At 46.7% G+C, this 15,725-nt stretch overlaps 1 protein-coding gene and 1 long non-coding RNA gene across 3 annotated transcripts in view; one reads left to right on the forward strand and one right to left on the reverse strand.

The window, feature by feature from the left end:
* LOC139052148 (cGMP-dependent protein kinase, isozyme 1-like) overlaps positions 1 to 15,725 on the forward strand; it is a 455,731-nt gene that overhangs the window by 205,064 nt on the left and 234,942 nt on the right. The gene's annotated exons all lie outside the window — the stretch shown is intronic.
* Positions 1,063 to 13,907, reverse strand: LOC139052149 (uncharacterized). Its single transcript, XR_011509738.1, has 4 exons — positions 13,740 to 13,907; positions 11,369 to 11,410; positions 9,505 to 9,589; positions 1,063 to 1,478 (listed from the first exon to the last, which is right to left on the reverse strand). It is a non-coding gene; the product is annotated as an uncharacterized lncRNA (long non-coding RNA).

Here is a 15,725-nt window from a genome sequence, read left to right on the forward strand (position 1 = left end):
GCGCCCATCGCTACAGGGGGCGTTGACGCCACTATCACTCGCAATGCAATGCACGTCTTGAAATGGGCAGAAAGGCGCACTCGTAACACCTGTTGAAACACGCCCCCCCTCACAGTTTGTGCTTTCTTGCTTGTCGAAGTTTGAATTTGGTGACGCGGGTAGCTTCATTGCTTCTTAATCTGTTCAGTCAAAAGTAGTGAGTTACGACCGCCAGATAACTGTGCAGTTGTTTTCGTGCGACTGCGCTGGCCGACGGGCTTGGCATCCGACAATTGGATCAGCACTCTACACCTAGAGCTTTCGTCGGCCTCCAAAGAAAGTATGTTCTGTGCAGGGATGCGATTTCGACAACCGTACGGCTGGTCTTTTCCTGCATCGCTTTCCACGCTGAAAGCTCGAAACGCCCATCAAGTCGAATGGTGTGGCATTTGAATATATAGTTCCAAAGGAAGAACAACAAAACAAATTTCGCGCCTTTGAAAACAAAATGACGTCACTTCTGCTTTTAACGGACATGGCGTCACATTATTTTTTCTTCCGCCGGAAGTGTTCCCACCACATACAGATGGCGCTAAGCCCCATGGACCACCGGTGGACCGCCATGTTTTGAACGTATGGGCCCCTATGGAAGCTTCGCTACCAGGTATATTTACCTTGGCATGACACTGTAATGAGATCGGGAACCCGCTGTTTAAGTCACCAAGATGCGACAGGGGTGTCGAGTTGCCTCATGTGTGGTTATAAGCCACAATATTCTACCTTTCGGTACATTGCATCTATGGCCAGTGTCTTTCCGGTTACCTAAAAAGTCAGTTTTTTATCCGACAAAATGCCACTTAGTGCTTTTCGCCAATAACTAAACATTGAAGGTTTAGTTTGAATCGCATCCACGCGTCTTTCTTGCTCAGGACGCGCGCAGCTCTTGCGCCCCGACACTGGATCTTCAGTGCATCGTGGACTAAACAGAAAGTAAGACACTAGTCTGCGAGAGCAGTCCGATGCTCACTGTCAGGGTATATAAGAAATTACGAACATGAACAACTAAGCCACCGGGTTCGCAGATTTATTTATCGTCCAACCTTTACAAACGCCACAGACCTGCATTTTGCTCTCCTTTTCCTATTTATCATTTCCTTAAAGCGCCAGCTTTGAGGCCAAACCCGAAAGGCACGCGAGCTTTCGCCCGCCATTTCGCTTTGCCGATGTAAGCAAACCGCAACGTGCTTTCTGGACGCGCGTGACACCGCAGCCACGAGCGAAACGTGGCGGAACGGACATGTCAAGTGAGCGCTCCCTCGCTGTGGTCAGGCACAAGCGAAATACAAGACGAGTAGTCAAATCCAGCGGTGCTCCAGCTATCGTGAGCCGCCGCAAACATACCCAGATAACAGAGCACAACACTTCGCGGCGCTGGCGTCAGTCCAAGCCGATCCGGCTACGCTGCGGAGCGTTCGTGTTAAGCGGGCTGACGGCTGTACCTGTAATAACCGAGAAGCATAGTTAACATATCATTGTTTTATAAATAAGCAGACCATTGTTTTATTGAACTTATGTTATTAACATATATGCTTTACTACTTCAATAAAGGTTTTGAGACCTCACTGAAGTGTGATAAGCAGCAGCCCACTAGTATCGATTGCAGCCGTGCCTTTTATCGATTCGAATTGTACGGCGCTAATATTCGTGAACGATGTGCACGGTTGTTTTCTTTGACCGGCATCACGCAGGTTCGTTTTAATGAAATAGCAATAATATCTGAGCCTGCTTATGCGTTCGACATTCTATAGCCGCCACCGTGTGAATGTGTTTAACGACGGTGAATTTTATTTGCTGGTGGCTTTTCAGTGGCATAATGGCTCCACGGCTTCCATCGTTAAAAGGCCGCATCTGACCGCATAATGACGTGTTGCTTGAAAAAAAAATATGTTAGGTAGTGTGAAAATTCATCGCTGGAACTGAGCGCAGTCTGTTTGGAGGCTACCCACGAAAGCGGATTAACCTTGCAGCCTCTGGGCGTGTGCATCGGTGAGTAAAAACGCACAGCTGTAGACCCTCAACTTTGAATTTCTTTGCGTGTGAGGTGGATAAGACAGATTCCTGTAGTCATTTCTTAAAAGTGGACAAAAATAATAATAATAAAAATTGCTATTTAAAGGCATTTCAAACGAGGCTCTTGTTATTTTGCCACTTTGTTATAATTCCTAACACGCAGTACCGCCTAAATAATCAATAGCTTTGCTTGTTTATGCACAAAGAACACACTGCGTTAAATTTACTGCGCATTAGTGGCAAATGTACTTCCGGTGACACCGTTTGATCAATTGCACTTGAGACATAACAACATTATTATGTTTATCAGCTAGTATTAGGCAGAAAAAACTGTCACCTAATCGACGCTTCACCTCGCACAGCCCATACAAAGACACTATTGAAAGAAAGGCACACGCGAAACAGTGTTGTGTGCGTGTGTGTCGTTATCTGTCATGGAGCGTTTTGTACACTGTTCTTAGTCATACATGGATCACAAACTCCTTCACACTTACACCATGGTAATTGAGGCTAAAAAAGCCGCTAGGGGGGCGTGGAGAACAGACGTGCTTCACATGCGCTCCCGCTTCTCGTGCCTCTCAAGCAGGATCACGGCCAGCGACCAACTTAATTTCGCCAACTACATAACCGGCAAGACGAGATAAATCGGCGGTCACTAACCACCATCAAGTGAGTGTCCTATTTACTGATTTCTGCAACGGCCGCACACCCGCTTAGCTAAGCCCAAGGCCGAACCAGCTGCTGTAACCCCGTGGCGCGTGATCGCGCCGCTCGAGCGTATCTGCGAGCATAGCACTGGCGCCTTCTCAGGCAGCGACTAAGTGCCCTCGAGATGTGCGAATCAGCAGTGGAAGCGGTTGAACTACCAAGAGAACAGCTGGAAGATACAAACACAATGCAGATGGACCCGACTGAAGTAAACAAAGCAGAAACTGCCTGAAATTATGACGCAAACAGCGGAAGAACTATCGAACGCGAGAGCATCTGGATTACAAGGGGCAGAAAATGAAAGAAAGACGCAGAGAGTCAAATGACACAAGAAAGCAACCCAGCCATGCAACAAACGAATAGAAATCCACCACCACCGCAACACCGAAAGCCCCGAATGCCGCCTCTACCAGTCGACGACTACAAGGTCGTAATCCGCCCACAAGCAGTCCTCGACATTGCAAAGTGGAACAGTGGCGCCATCATGCATGCCATCAGAAGAGCCAGCTGTTTCTCGCAGCAAGACTTCGGCAAAAAATCTGTGCTCAAGTGCAGAGAATCGAGAACCTGATTATTGCAAGCACTTGCAAGACTGGGAAGACGCGAAGAAACTCGAAAATATCAGCAGAATACAACTTGGTTGCAGTTTCTTCCCTGTAAAAGGCAACACGAGAACTCCGGACGATGTGTACAGAGGCGTGATAAGTGGACTCTTGCCAGGCACGAGTGAAGCAGAACTCAAGGCAAGCCTTCGCGCACCCGCGATGTACATGGTTCTCCACGCTCGTATGCTCGGGCAATCATCCGCGGCCGGGATATTTTTCCAAGGACCACACGTTCCTTATTACGCCCACTTCCAGAGTCTCAACTGTCGATGCCGACCCTATCGCAAGTCGATGCAATACTGCAGGACCTGTGGGAACACTGGACACCGCCAGGTGTCTCTCCAAGACCATTGCCAGCCTTCTGCTCTAAATGTGGCAAAACCGATCAACTACCCGACCATGAGTGCAAACCTGCATGCAAGTTATGTGGAGAAGGGCATGCAACCGCAAGCAAAGATTGCAAAAAAAAGACTGAAACCGAACCCGCCGCTATTCAACATACGACAGTAATGCATGGACATGCTCAAAGTGAGAGACAGTCGCTGGAGCTCAGGCGGCGAAGAATTCCCACAATTAGGAAGCTCAACCACCAGGTTGAGGGGCAGTGATGGCAGCACTTCCAAACGAAGTAGATCTAGATCTATACTCCAATCTCCCTCCCCATCATGCTCACGCTCAGACTCGCCCAAACGCGTGAGCTACTCGGATGGGGTAAGCGCATCGAGTGGATCGAGAACCACGAGCAGCTCCAAATTCTTGTCGGCCGAAACTGCGGCCCTTCAGGATCTCGAAAATAGGATGCAAATTCAACAAAACACGTTGCATAATCAAAACAGACAAATATAAAGCCAACAGGCCTTCATCGACAAGCTAGTCCAATGTCAACAGCAACAGCAAGACAACATAAACAGGCTTCTACAGAAGTGCGAAGAGCAAATAGGTCTCTGATAAACTGCAACAGAGATGTACGAAAGTCCAAGAGAACGTTGCACAGCCGCGACCCTCACTTCCCGACGCATATGTTGAATGCGTAGTTGACGCAAGGTTCCAAATCCTCCAAGAAACTCTCATAAAAAGTACCCGCGCCACAATTGAGAAAACAATCCGGGCTGCAATAAGAAATTCAGCCACCAGTATAGCCAAGGTTACCATGCTATACGCCAAGGTTGATGGACTTGCAGCGCAACAAAACAACTTCATAGCCCATAACGAGAAGACCTACGTAATAAAACAGCACCTCAACACGTCACTAAATTACATTCAGGCCGACAGAAAGCGGCCGCGAGCAAATGACCGAAGTGCCTCTCGTTTAATTCCACCTACCTGCGAGCGCCGGCAGGCAACAGAATCAACCGAAGATGGAGGTATCTAATCATAGGACTACAAATGCGCTCTCGACTCTCCGCATATGGCAGTAGAACTGCCGTTCCTATCGACCGCGGCATGCTACCTTACAAGAATTTTTCAAACAAGACCCACTCGACCTCATAGTGCTACAAGAAACAAATACACAAAACGACCAGCTACAAGGGTGCAACGCCCACTTACAAACAAAACACACGGCAATTCTCACTAAGAAGAATCTCACTGTGCAGGTATTGGAACCCGTCAGTGCACCGACCGAACACACCTTAATCGAAATTATACCGGAGAGGAAACCGCACAAGAGCGTATTCGTAGTGAGTGTGTACAGCCCTCCTAGAGACCACCTTTCAGACTTCGACCACTTTGTCCGAGAAATAAAGAAACGCACCGATCATCATCAAGTCCTTATAGTAGATGTCCCACACACGGCCTGGGGATACCAGACCACCACGAAGAAAGGAGCCCGAGAGCATGACACTGCACAACAGCACAGACTCACCGTGTGTAATGAGCCACTACAAGCAACGAGGATAGGCAGTAGTGTCTCCAAAGACACCAACCAGGATCTCACCTTCACGCTGAACGTGCCCTCGGCAGAATGAAGCCGACTACCAGAAACCCTGGGCAGCGATCACCAAATCTTCCAACTAACTGTGACTCACACTCGCAAGCCCGCTAGGCTTGGAACGGCCCGGGTAACGGAGTGGAAGTCATTCAGAGGCGTGCGAAATGTCGAGACCACCATCGAGAACATAGATTACTGGCTGAAGAAAGTACTCGACACGGCAGAACGCCACATCAAAACAATACATCTGAACGAAGTAGTGCCAGCCGTCGACACGCAGCTCCTCCACCTCTTGGAAGCCAGAAGAGCTCTTCTCAAGAGATGCAAGACACAGAAGCTAAACAATAAATTAAAGAAGCACATTTCCCTCCTCACCGAGCAAGCACAGGCATATGCGGAAAGATTAGGAAAACAGAACTGGCACGCATTTTGCGACAAACTCCAGGGAACCCTGAGCACAAAGACGACGTGGCATCTCCTGCGCGCCCTTCTCGACAACGGCCCTGCGAAGACGCAGTAGCGACAGCACCTCTGTAGGCTCGTGCACAACCACGCCGAATCGGAAGAGGACCTCCTCCGAGAAATTCAGAATAAGCTGTGTGGCGACCCACCAGTTAATACGATGGCACATGACAAAGCCTACGGTGAGAAACCAAACCCCGAACTTTAGCAACCCTTTACGCATGCTGAACTCTCTGCAGTACTATCGAAGCTCAGCACAAACACCAGCCCGGGCAAAGATCGGATCATCAACGCGCATCTCCGGAACCTTCTGCAGCAGGCTACCGCAGCCCTGCTCCAGTACATGAATGCATGCTGCTTGTCCCCGTCAAAACCACGCTGTTCTGTTTCAAATATGGCTTACCAAATCGCCAAAATGTCCGTTGTAATGAGGAACGAGAGCTACCGGCTGCCTGGAAGCACTCGGAGATCACCGTGATCCCCAAACCAAAGAAACAGCTCAGCATGGAGAACTTGCGCCCAATTTTCCTTACTTCGTGGGCAGGAAAACTTTTCGAGCATATGATACACAACCTGCTAGCCTCATACCTCGAAGACAATGGACATTTTCCAAACACAATGTTCGGTTTCAGGCAGAACTTGTCAACCCAAGATGTCTTCCTTCTACTCAAGGAAGACCTCATCGACCACTTGAGTACCAGAAGCCAATCATTGATTTTAGCCATCGACGTAAAGGGAGCTTTTGACAACGTCAGTCACGAAGCTATCCTCTGCAACGTCGAAGACCTGGGCTGCGTGTCTAGGACAAACGACTATGTCAGGAATTTCCTCATGGGCCACACGGCCACAGTGGGAATATACAACCTGCGCAACGACAGCTTCCGACTACCGAGCAAAGGCACCTCGCATGGTTCGGTCATACCACCGTTGCCCTTCAACGTCACAATGATTAAACTACCCAGCCTCCTCGACGAGATACCAAACCTAAGACACGCTTTTTATGCAGATGATATCACATTATGGACAAGAGCCTCATACACTGGAACACAAGAAACACGCCTACAGGAAGCAGTAGATACCATCGAGAGCTACTTGCACAAATTTGGCCTCCGCTGTGCTCCTGAGAAGTCGGAACACATTGTCCTCAAGTCAAGAACGAGAGCCAGACCACCTGGCTACAATGAACCCGATCCCAACGTCACCCTCAATGCAACGCCAGTTCGAAAAGTAGAAACCCTACGAGTTATAGGGCTACGCATACACAAAGATGGGTCTGGGCGGCCACTCTGCTGCGACTACATCGAACGCTGTCACAGCTCACGCATCTCGTGGGGAGAGTTGCAAGCCAAAGAAGCGGACTTGAAGAACAAGACACGCTACGCGTGATGCAAGCACTCCTCACTAGTTGAATAACATACGGCACGCCCTACGTCACTCTGAAGAATGCAGAGGTAGCAAAAATTAAGATTCAAATACGCAAAGCCATCAAAATTGCCCTGGGTCTACCATCTACGGCTTCGACTGCGAGGCTTCTAAAGATGGGCTTACACAACGCCTGGCAAGATAGTTGAAGCTCATAGAGCCAGTCAATTAGAACGACTAAAGCTCACGCCCACTGGAAGATCAGTACTGCAATGGCTGTGCTACGGTGAAACCTTTACAGCCACCACGGACCGAAAAGAAAGAATTCCTTCAAACCTCCGCGAATCCCTGTGCATAGCCCCGATTCCACGCAACATGTACCCCACGTGCCACAAGGAAAGAAGACAAGCCAGAGTGGATGCTCTACGGTGAAGACACAGGCAAGATCCGGACGCCAGATACACCGACGCAGCCAAAAACCCACAAAGAAAGGCTTACGCCGTGAGCGTCGTAGATTGTAGGGGCAGAGAGCTAGCGTCTGCCACAGTCCGTGCACAAAACCCTGAGACTGCAGACGAGACGGCGATCGCCCTAACAACTACCACGTGCATGGACGCAGCTGTCGTCTTCTCGGATTCTGAAGCAGCTGTCAAGAACTACGCTAAGGGTCGCATGTTGACAGAATAACGAAAGATATTGAAGCACTGCACCACTGCGATCCCCTACACCTGCGTGACATGGGTTCCTGGGCACGAGGGGCTGAAGCGGAACGAAGCGGCACACTCCTCGTCCGAGGCCACACCTGCCGTGCCAACCCTTTCTAATCTCGAGACGCCCTGTCTGCATCAGCGGGGGCAGAGACCGTACCCATTACCTACTCAGGGATCCTTCAAAGTCACAGGCTGGAACGCAGGGTATACCCACCACCTCACCCAAAGCTCAACAAAGAAAAAAGCACTACACTCAGAAGATTACAGAGTAATCATGTACTTACACCAACGGAATCCTCATGCATATACGATACCCAACCGTACAAGGATACCACTGCCCAATGTGCGGCGTGCCGGACACCTTAGGGCACCTGATCCTCGAATGTCCATGGCATCTAGACAAAGACGCATTGCCTTCACCGAAAGACTGTTGTAACGCCAGACAAGAAAGCGAAAACCTCATAGAAACGTGGGAGGCCAAGCTCCTCTCTGAGGACCTGGAACAACAACGACCCTCGTCGCCAGGGCCAAGGAGGCAGCGAAAGCCGGAGGGCATCTGTAATGAGGAGACCTCCCATCTAGTGTAGAACCAGGGCTTACCCCGGGATACTTTTTCAAAGATGAACGTTTATTCCTCCTCTTCCTTCAGACTCCAAGACGCTGCTGATATTTTCTGATCCATTTGGACTCTATTGTCTCTGGACATACTAGACAGCAGTGAATGGGTCACCACTGGAAGTAACATCTATGAGCCAAAATTCTCACATGATATGTTTCTGAACACTTCAACTGGAACCATGATTTGTTGTTTTATTTGACTAACTTTTGCTTCACAATTTTTTGCTTGCATGTTTGTCATAGCTTCATCATTTTTCTTTTCAGGAAGACGGACAAAAGAGAGATTATTGGTCTGCAAGCTGCCCATCCCAAGCCATAGGAAGCTCAACGGTCACCATAATGACAACAGGTCCTCTGTAACTATGTGCCTCACCATGAAATGTTCGCAAGTTTACCAAATAGAGGAGTGTGAGCCCTATCAGGAAAGCAGCAGCCTATAGTTTTGTATCGCACCGAGCGAGAATGCTAAAATTTTACATACAAGCTTACTTCAATTTAAGGGCATGTTATGACAACTGGAGAAGTAACACGTTCAGTGTCAACTTGTTTCTTTTCAATTCGTTATAGCCATGACGACCAGAACAGAAGCAATTAGTAAACTTGCGTACTGACAAGCTCTGGTATCTGCTCTTTCCAAATCAGCTTGACGGGCATTCCCACCAGGTATCACATGCTCACTCACAGACAACTTGTTACAAGAAAATGGAAAAAATTTTAAAACGATCAAATCCACCCAATGCAAATTTGAGGAAATGCTACTTCACATTGACTGAAACTCTGGCAGTCACTGCTCACTTTATATTTTATTTTAAATACCCTCATGGCCATATGGCACAAAAGAGGGGAGTGGTTACAAAGTTGTAGGGTAAAGCAAACAAACAAATAAGTGCAGTGAATTCTGGTAATATAATAATTATCCTGATTATACAATGTTAGCTACAGCTTTCAAAAATTTGTTATCGGTGATGGCTGCGATACTTGAGGGAAAGTACTTACATTCCTGTGATGTACGGAGAATGAAAAATTCGAAAGTCTTCGTGTAACATGAATCAATTCGTACCTTATTGTGATGGTCGACGCTGATTAAAATGTACTGAGACCGCAGTATGAAGCCGACGTCAAGTGTCATGTGATTGGAAAATTTTCTGAAATAGAAAAAGACGGGCGACTTTATGGCAGTTGGCTGGTGGAATAAGTGCTAGGTTAGTTTTCATTGAGGTTATGCTCGCAATACGGTTATATTAGAATGAAACGTGTAGAGATATTTTTACTAGTTCAAGTGGAGTGATAAGACTAACGCGACTGGGATCCCATATTACATATGCATATTCAAGTTTCGAGCATATTAGAGTCTTGTAAACCTGGAGTTAAAAATTTTTGTGAAATAGTGAAAGACGGGCAACATTAACGCCGTTGGTTAGCGGAATAATTGCTAAGTTAATTTCAGTGATGGTATACTCGCATTGCGGTTATAAATAGAATGAAACGAGTAGAGTTATGTTTTACTACTTCAAGAAACGCGATTGGGATCCGATATTGCAGATGCATATTCAAATTACGAACGTATTAGAGTCTTGTAAAGCTGTAGTTTTAACGTAGACGGTTGAAAACGTTTCACCGTAAGTACCCTAGCATATGATTAGCATTGTTAATCGCGTTCTCTGTGTTAATGGTCCTCTTTAAGTTATTTGTAATGGGCACAGAAAGATATTTAAATGACATGACGAAATGTAAAGGAATATTAGGATGGCAAGTGGTAGGATTAGAATTAGTTATGGATATGCGGCTTACTTCACATTTGCTAATTAGGAATGTTTCATGTACAGTTTGCATGAAATCAATAACTAGGCTAACCTTGCACCTTAAGAGATGGCTAGAGAAGGTATGTTCACACAATCGGCTTATTTCACACTTCTCAAACAGTCAAGTCACTAAAAACAATTTTCTTTCTCTTCAAACAACAGATGACAAATGTGAGCACAGTGTGTCTCCAAAAAGATTTTTGAAATATGCTCAGAGTAAGCTCAGCTCAGCGTTCACCCAATCAAAAGTGGACGAGCAAGAGAAGCCTCAGCATGGGAAGTTGTCTTCCTCACGGCCCTCACACACACGCTTGCTTGCAGAAACGTGGCTCCAGGCTGGGGCTTCCCCTGCTAACCTCTGTGTTTGAGTTGAAGCGTTCGTCTCTTTGCAACATTCTTGCCTTGCTTGAATACACAAACCGAGATGATTTTTCAGCATGAAACCGTAAATGGCATTTTCCAAGGATCCGTGAGCATTATTTGGGCTTGCTTCAATGTTTATTTAGTGTCCTTGTTTATTCACACAATATCTGCAGAAGTCCTTGTTAGCACTGTTGTCTCTTTAACGTTCCTTGCCAGCACTCCACTTATGTCAAAGCCTTTACTGCCGCACCTGAACACCATATGTGCAGCCGAAGTGTCAAGAGCAGGCAATAGGTCCAGTAAAATATAGCGTAACGTTGTTTTTTCCACTACACTACATGCCTCTTTCCAATGTGTTATGAAAACAACGGGGCTTTGCAGCTCGAGCTTATTTTGCTGACAGTACCTCTTTGCCGGGCACTTTTTATGTTTCTTTTTTATTCTAGCTGAAATCGTCCAACGCAGACATTATACGTGTAGTATGAACACCTCAAGCAGCTCTGTACGTAACTACAAATGCGAGGGTAGCCCGGCATAAATATTTGTCTGAAGCTTCGCTCTCCCTACTTTATCGGGACGGCGAGCACGATGAGAAATATTCGTTCGCTTTCAGCTTTCAATTCAAATAAATAGATGTCTATCTGTGTTTCTGTATGTTGTAAACTCAGTGACTGACAGGATTAAGTCTACCTGACCTGTACGAAAATTGTGAGCATGTACTGCTTCAGTCACCATTGATAATAAACAATGTAAGCTTACTTGTTTCATCTGTCTTTCTGCCTGTTGAGGCCTCTCGGTCACCTGGAGACATGATAAAGACATATGTAGTCATGTTAGGGTACCGCACCCACTATTACCGCCCGGAAAGCGGCAACAAAACGCCCAAAACCAACGAGTGAGGAGCGCGACGAGCCCCACCAGCCGCTCCCGCAGCGGCCATAATGCGCACTACGTAATGATGATGATATTAGTTTTTGATTTTGCCAGCGCCATCTCTCGGTCGCATACTTTAGTTCACAACGCTACAGGTACTCTTATTTCCGTTGCACTGTGGAAAGTAGTTTCCCTTCTCTAAGTTTATATAGGTGTTCTGTGCGCGGGCGACAGCACGCATGCGCATGGAAACGTCACGTGGCTAAGCAGTGAAGGGAAGTGCTCGTTCAGGGACAGGAGTGGCGTAAGGACCCATAAAGGTAGCTTCGGAGCTACTTATGAGGGCCACTGAGGGCCCCTCAGTAAGCAAGCTTTCGGAGTGACATAGGTAGCCTCACCACAATGAAGGCTTTCTTACTGAGGTAAGGAAGATTTTATTGTTTGGCTCTAGGTCTAGGTGAGTGTGAATTTGGTGGTTTCTGCGCATTTGCTGAATATATCCAGCAATATGTCTCAGGACCATTTAAGCGCAGATAGATCAAAGTTAGGTTTCTTCTGCACTTTGTGCCCTAAAGACATCTTATCTCTGATGTACGTGAATCTAATCAGTGGGGTTTATCCTTGCATTCCACTCAAAAACCAAGAGAGCTCTACTGCACGCGAAATGCCGCAAAGCAAAAGAGAGGACTATTTTCTTCGAGCATCGCACAATCATAGTTCTCTTATGATCCCCCTATCCAGTCCTTACTAGCCCGTGAAGTTCATGTAATACGCGATCCGGTAATGACTTCCCCCTACTCTTCATACGAATGGCATTTCAGGTCTGTCGTCCTCTTGTTCTTAAAAGACCCTTTTAGCGCAAAGCTTGGCTGTTATTACGACAACCGCAGAGGCAAACTTCACTCCTTAACAACGAAAAGATTCAAGAAAGAAAAAACAAGCCGGCTGCCTTGCCCAAGTGGAGGCGAGGCTTTCTTATTTCTCTTGTTGAAGAAGCACGCAGCTTTTATCATGATAATACCACGCTTCGCAGCTGAAAAGTGTCTCATTAGCATATTTCTCTGCCAGTCCTACCTACACACTGTTAGAAGCACTTTGCCTTTGCAGCGCCACGTTCTCCTGACTGCCGAAAATTCAAATTATTTTCTTTTTCTTTTAATTTTCACACTGACAGGACCGGCTGTGAGCGCGATTAAAATACTTCCTACCAAACAATGTCGTTTTCTTGCAAAAGAAAAGGTAAAGATTGGTTGGGAATTACGGAAGGGGAAGAGAGAGGGATGACTTTACCAATATTGGAGCCGGGAATAAACGGAAAAAGCGTGACTGGGGGAAAGATAAGGAAAAGTGGAAGAGCAATGGGCCATTCCTTGACGTCCTTTTGTGGCATGTGCAGCGACCCATAATGAAGAGAGAACACACCAGCCCAGAAGGTATACGGATGATGAGAATATCGCTCTGCGAAGATGGTTCCAAGCGGAACCTCAAAAAAAAAACTTTCAAGAAATATTGAAAAGAAAGAAAGCAACGTGAAATAGAAACTGCTACAATGAAACGGAAAAAGCGGCGTCTGGTCAGAAAATGGGCGTTATTCGTCAGTTCGGAGGGACGAAGGCATCGAAGACTCGGGCGCCCGTGCGCAGACAAAACTGCGAGGGATGACGTCCGAGTTGTCCATACATTCGAAAGAAACCTGCTGCGACGGGTTCCCAAGTAATTGATTTTGCCCTACAGAGCCACGCTGTTGCGCTACCGCCGCGGTAGGGCCACTTTATCACACGGCAAATCGCTGTGGCGCGTCGCTTTTGTTTCCAGGCACAGAAAGATGTCTTGCCCCCGCAGCTGCCACATCCGCCGTTCTAGGACGTCGTTATTTTACCGCGACAGCGTTAAGGAGCTCGTGTCGCAGAAAAGCAGGTGTCATCGGTGTCGGCAATGAGCGAACAATCCCGCAACAACTTGCAAGATGGGCTGCGTGGGGATCGAACCAGGGTCTCCGGAGTTTGAGGCGGAGACGCTACCACTGAGCCACGAGTTCGATGCTTCAAAGCGGTACGAAAGCGCCTTTAGTGAAGGCGGTGTTGTCTTAGAAACGCGCCGCAGAACGTTATACTGTGGTGTATATCGGTAATTATGAGCATGTAACTTACAGAAGTAACAGTTACACAAGCAGCGAAGTACGTTTCCGCTACATTTCTTCTGCGGTTTTCACACACTTAGCAATCCTATCAACATTGGGTCTGGATCCATCGCTTACCGAAGCTTTGGCCACCACATCCACACATTCCACCACACAACGTTCTTTTTCTTTCTCTGGTACACTCCTGGCAATGTCCCTTGTAAGTGCTAACCTGTCGACGATGTCGATCCTTGGTTCCACGCAGAACTTCGGCCCCAACTTGAGTACCTGTTTGTACCTGCTTGAGTACCGTTGCACCCCCTAGTAATAGGAGGCGTCCCTCTGGCACTTCTCTTTTCTTCTTCTTCGGCAATTTTCGAAGAACATCGTTCCATCGTTCCAAAGAAAAAGAACCTTGTGTGGTGGAATGTGTGGATGTGGTGGCCAAAGCTTCGGTAAGCGATGGATCCAGACCCAATGTTGATAGGATTGCTAAGTATTTGGTTGAGAATAATCTGCGTGTTGTTCAAGCAGACAAGGAAGGTTTTCCGGTTGTTTTACCAAATGATTGTTACTTAGAAAAGGCTTTCCTAGCGGTGAATAAGTGCTTTAAGAAATGTGACGTGAGTGTAGAAAATGTAAAAAAGAAGGCGGTGGAGTTATTGAAGAAGTGTGACCAAGAAAAGCTTGCGTCACATGTAAAGAACTCAAAAGGAATGAAATTGGAGATATTTTTTACCGCAAAAACCCACAAACAAGGAATTCCGTTTAGGCCAATTGTGTCCGAAAGAGGATGTTGGCAGGTTGTGGTCGCCGAGTTCCTGCAAAATATGTTGAATTCCTTAGAAGTACAGGATCCGTACTTATTGAAAAACTCGGAAGGCCTTGTGAATTTTCTGGCATCAGATAAGACAAGCTGCAGCTGGGGATTCAGCATAGATGTTCAAGATCTCTACTGCTCCTTACCGCATGGGCCCCTAATGTGCAGTGTTAAAGATTGCATAACTAATGAGAATGATGAGGTGTCTTTCCGCAACACGTGCGGCATGGCTGTTGAATCCTTTCTTGAACTTCTGCATTTTCATTTAGCGAACACACATGTAGGATTCTGTGGTGAAACGTATATACAGGCAAAGGGTGTGTGCATCGGGTCAAAGGTAGCTCCCATCCTAAGTAGCATTTTTTTGGGAAGCATAGACAGAGAGTTGGCCAAAGATTTAGAAGGTGTAGTAAATAAGGTATACAGATATGTCGATGACTACTTGATTTTAGGCTGTCATGTAGACAAGGGTGCCTTTAGGAATAGGGTAGTAGAAGCCTTCAATTCTCAGGGCAAGGGTTTAACGTTCACTTCTGAAGTACCAGTGGATAACAAGCTACAATTTCTTGATGTCAAGTTAGAATTCCTACCGGAACATGTATGTTGGTCATTTTCACCCCGAGCTGGAAAACCGCTAATGAATTATGCCTCAAACCATTCCAGGCTTGTGAAGAATGGCATAGTCATTTCGTGTTTCCGGTCAGCGTTGTTGAATTCATGTCACCACACCGCAAAGAGTGCATTTTTTGAGCAAGTTGATAGGTTGAGAAAGGCTGGGTACCCGCTCGCTGTGATGTTGGCGTCGTGCGAAAGGCTAATGAAAAAACTTAAACAGGATAAAGGACAATGCAAAAAGAATCAGAGGCAAAAGGATGTAGCTTCCAAGATTTCGGTGATTCCGTATGTGCACGGCCTTTCACACAGACTTGAGAAGGTGGCTGGTAGTTACGCAGTGAAAGTGGTATTTTCAGCGAATAACAAAATAGGTAGTGTGTGCTCTAAGGTTAAAAATAAGTTCGAAAGAAAGGATGATGCAAAGAAAGAATGTAGTGTCAAACATCCGCGCAAGAACCAGTTTGTAGATTGCGCGATGAACGTTGTATATCAGATCCCTATGACGTGTGGTCATGTGTACGTAGGGCAGACTGCGAGATGCATTAACACGAGGTTAAGGGAACACTTGTCCAGTCTGAAAGGTCGCCCTAGCACGAATTTGGCAATGCATTGCCAAGAACATGATTGCTCCCCTTGTCTGATTAGCACCAAAATTTTGTATAGGAACAGGAATCAAACCGCGAGAGAAA

This window comes from Dermacentor albipictus, unplaced genomic scaffold (genome assembly GCF_038994185.2).
Source record: "Dermacentor albipictus isolate Rhodes 1998 colony unplaced genomic scaffold, USDA_Dalb.pri_finalv2 scaffold_19, whole genome shotgun sequence".
NCBI lineage: Eukaryota > Metazoa > Arthropoda > Arachnida > Ixodida > Ixodidae > Dermacentor > Dermacentor albipictus.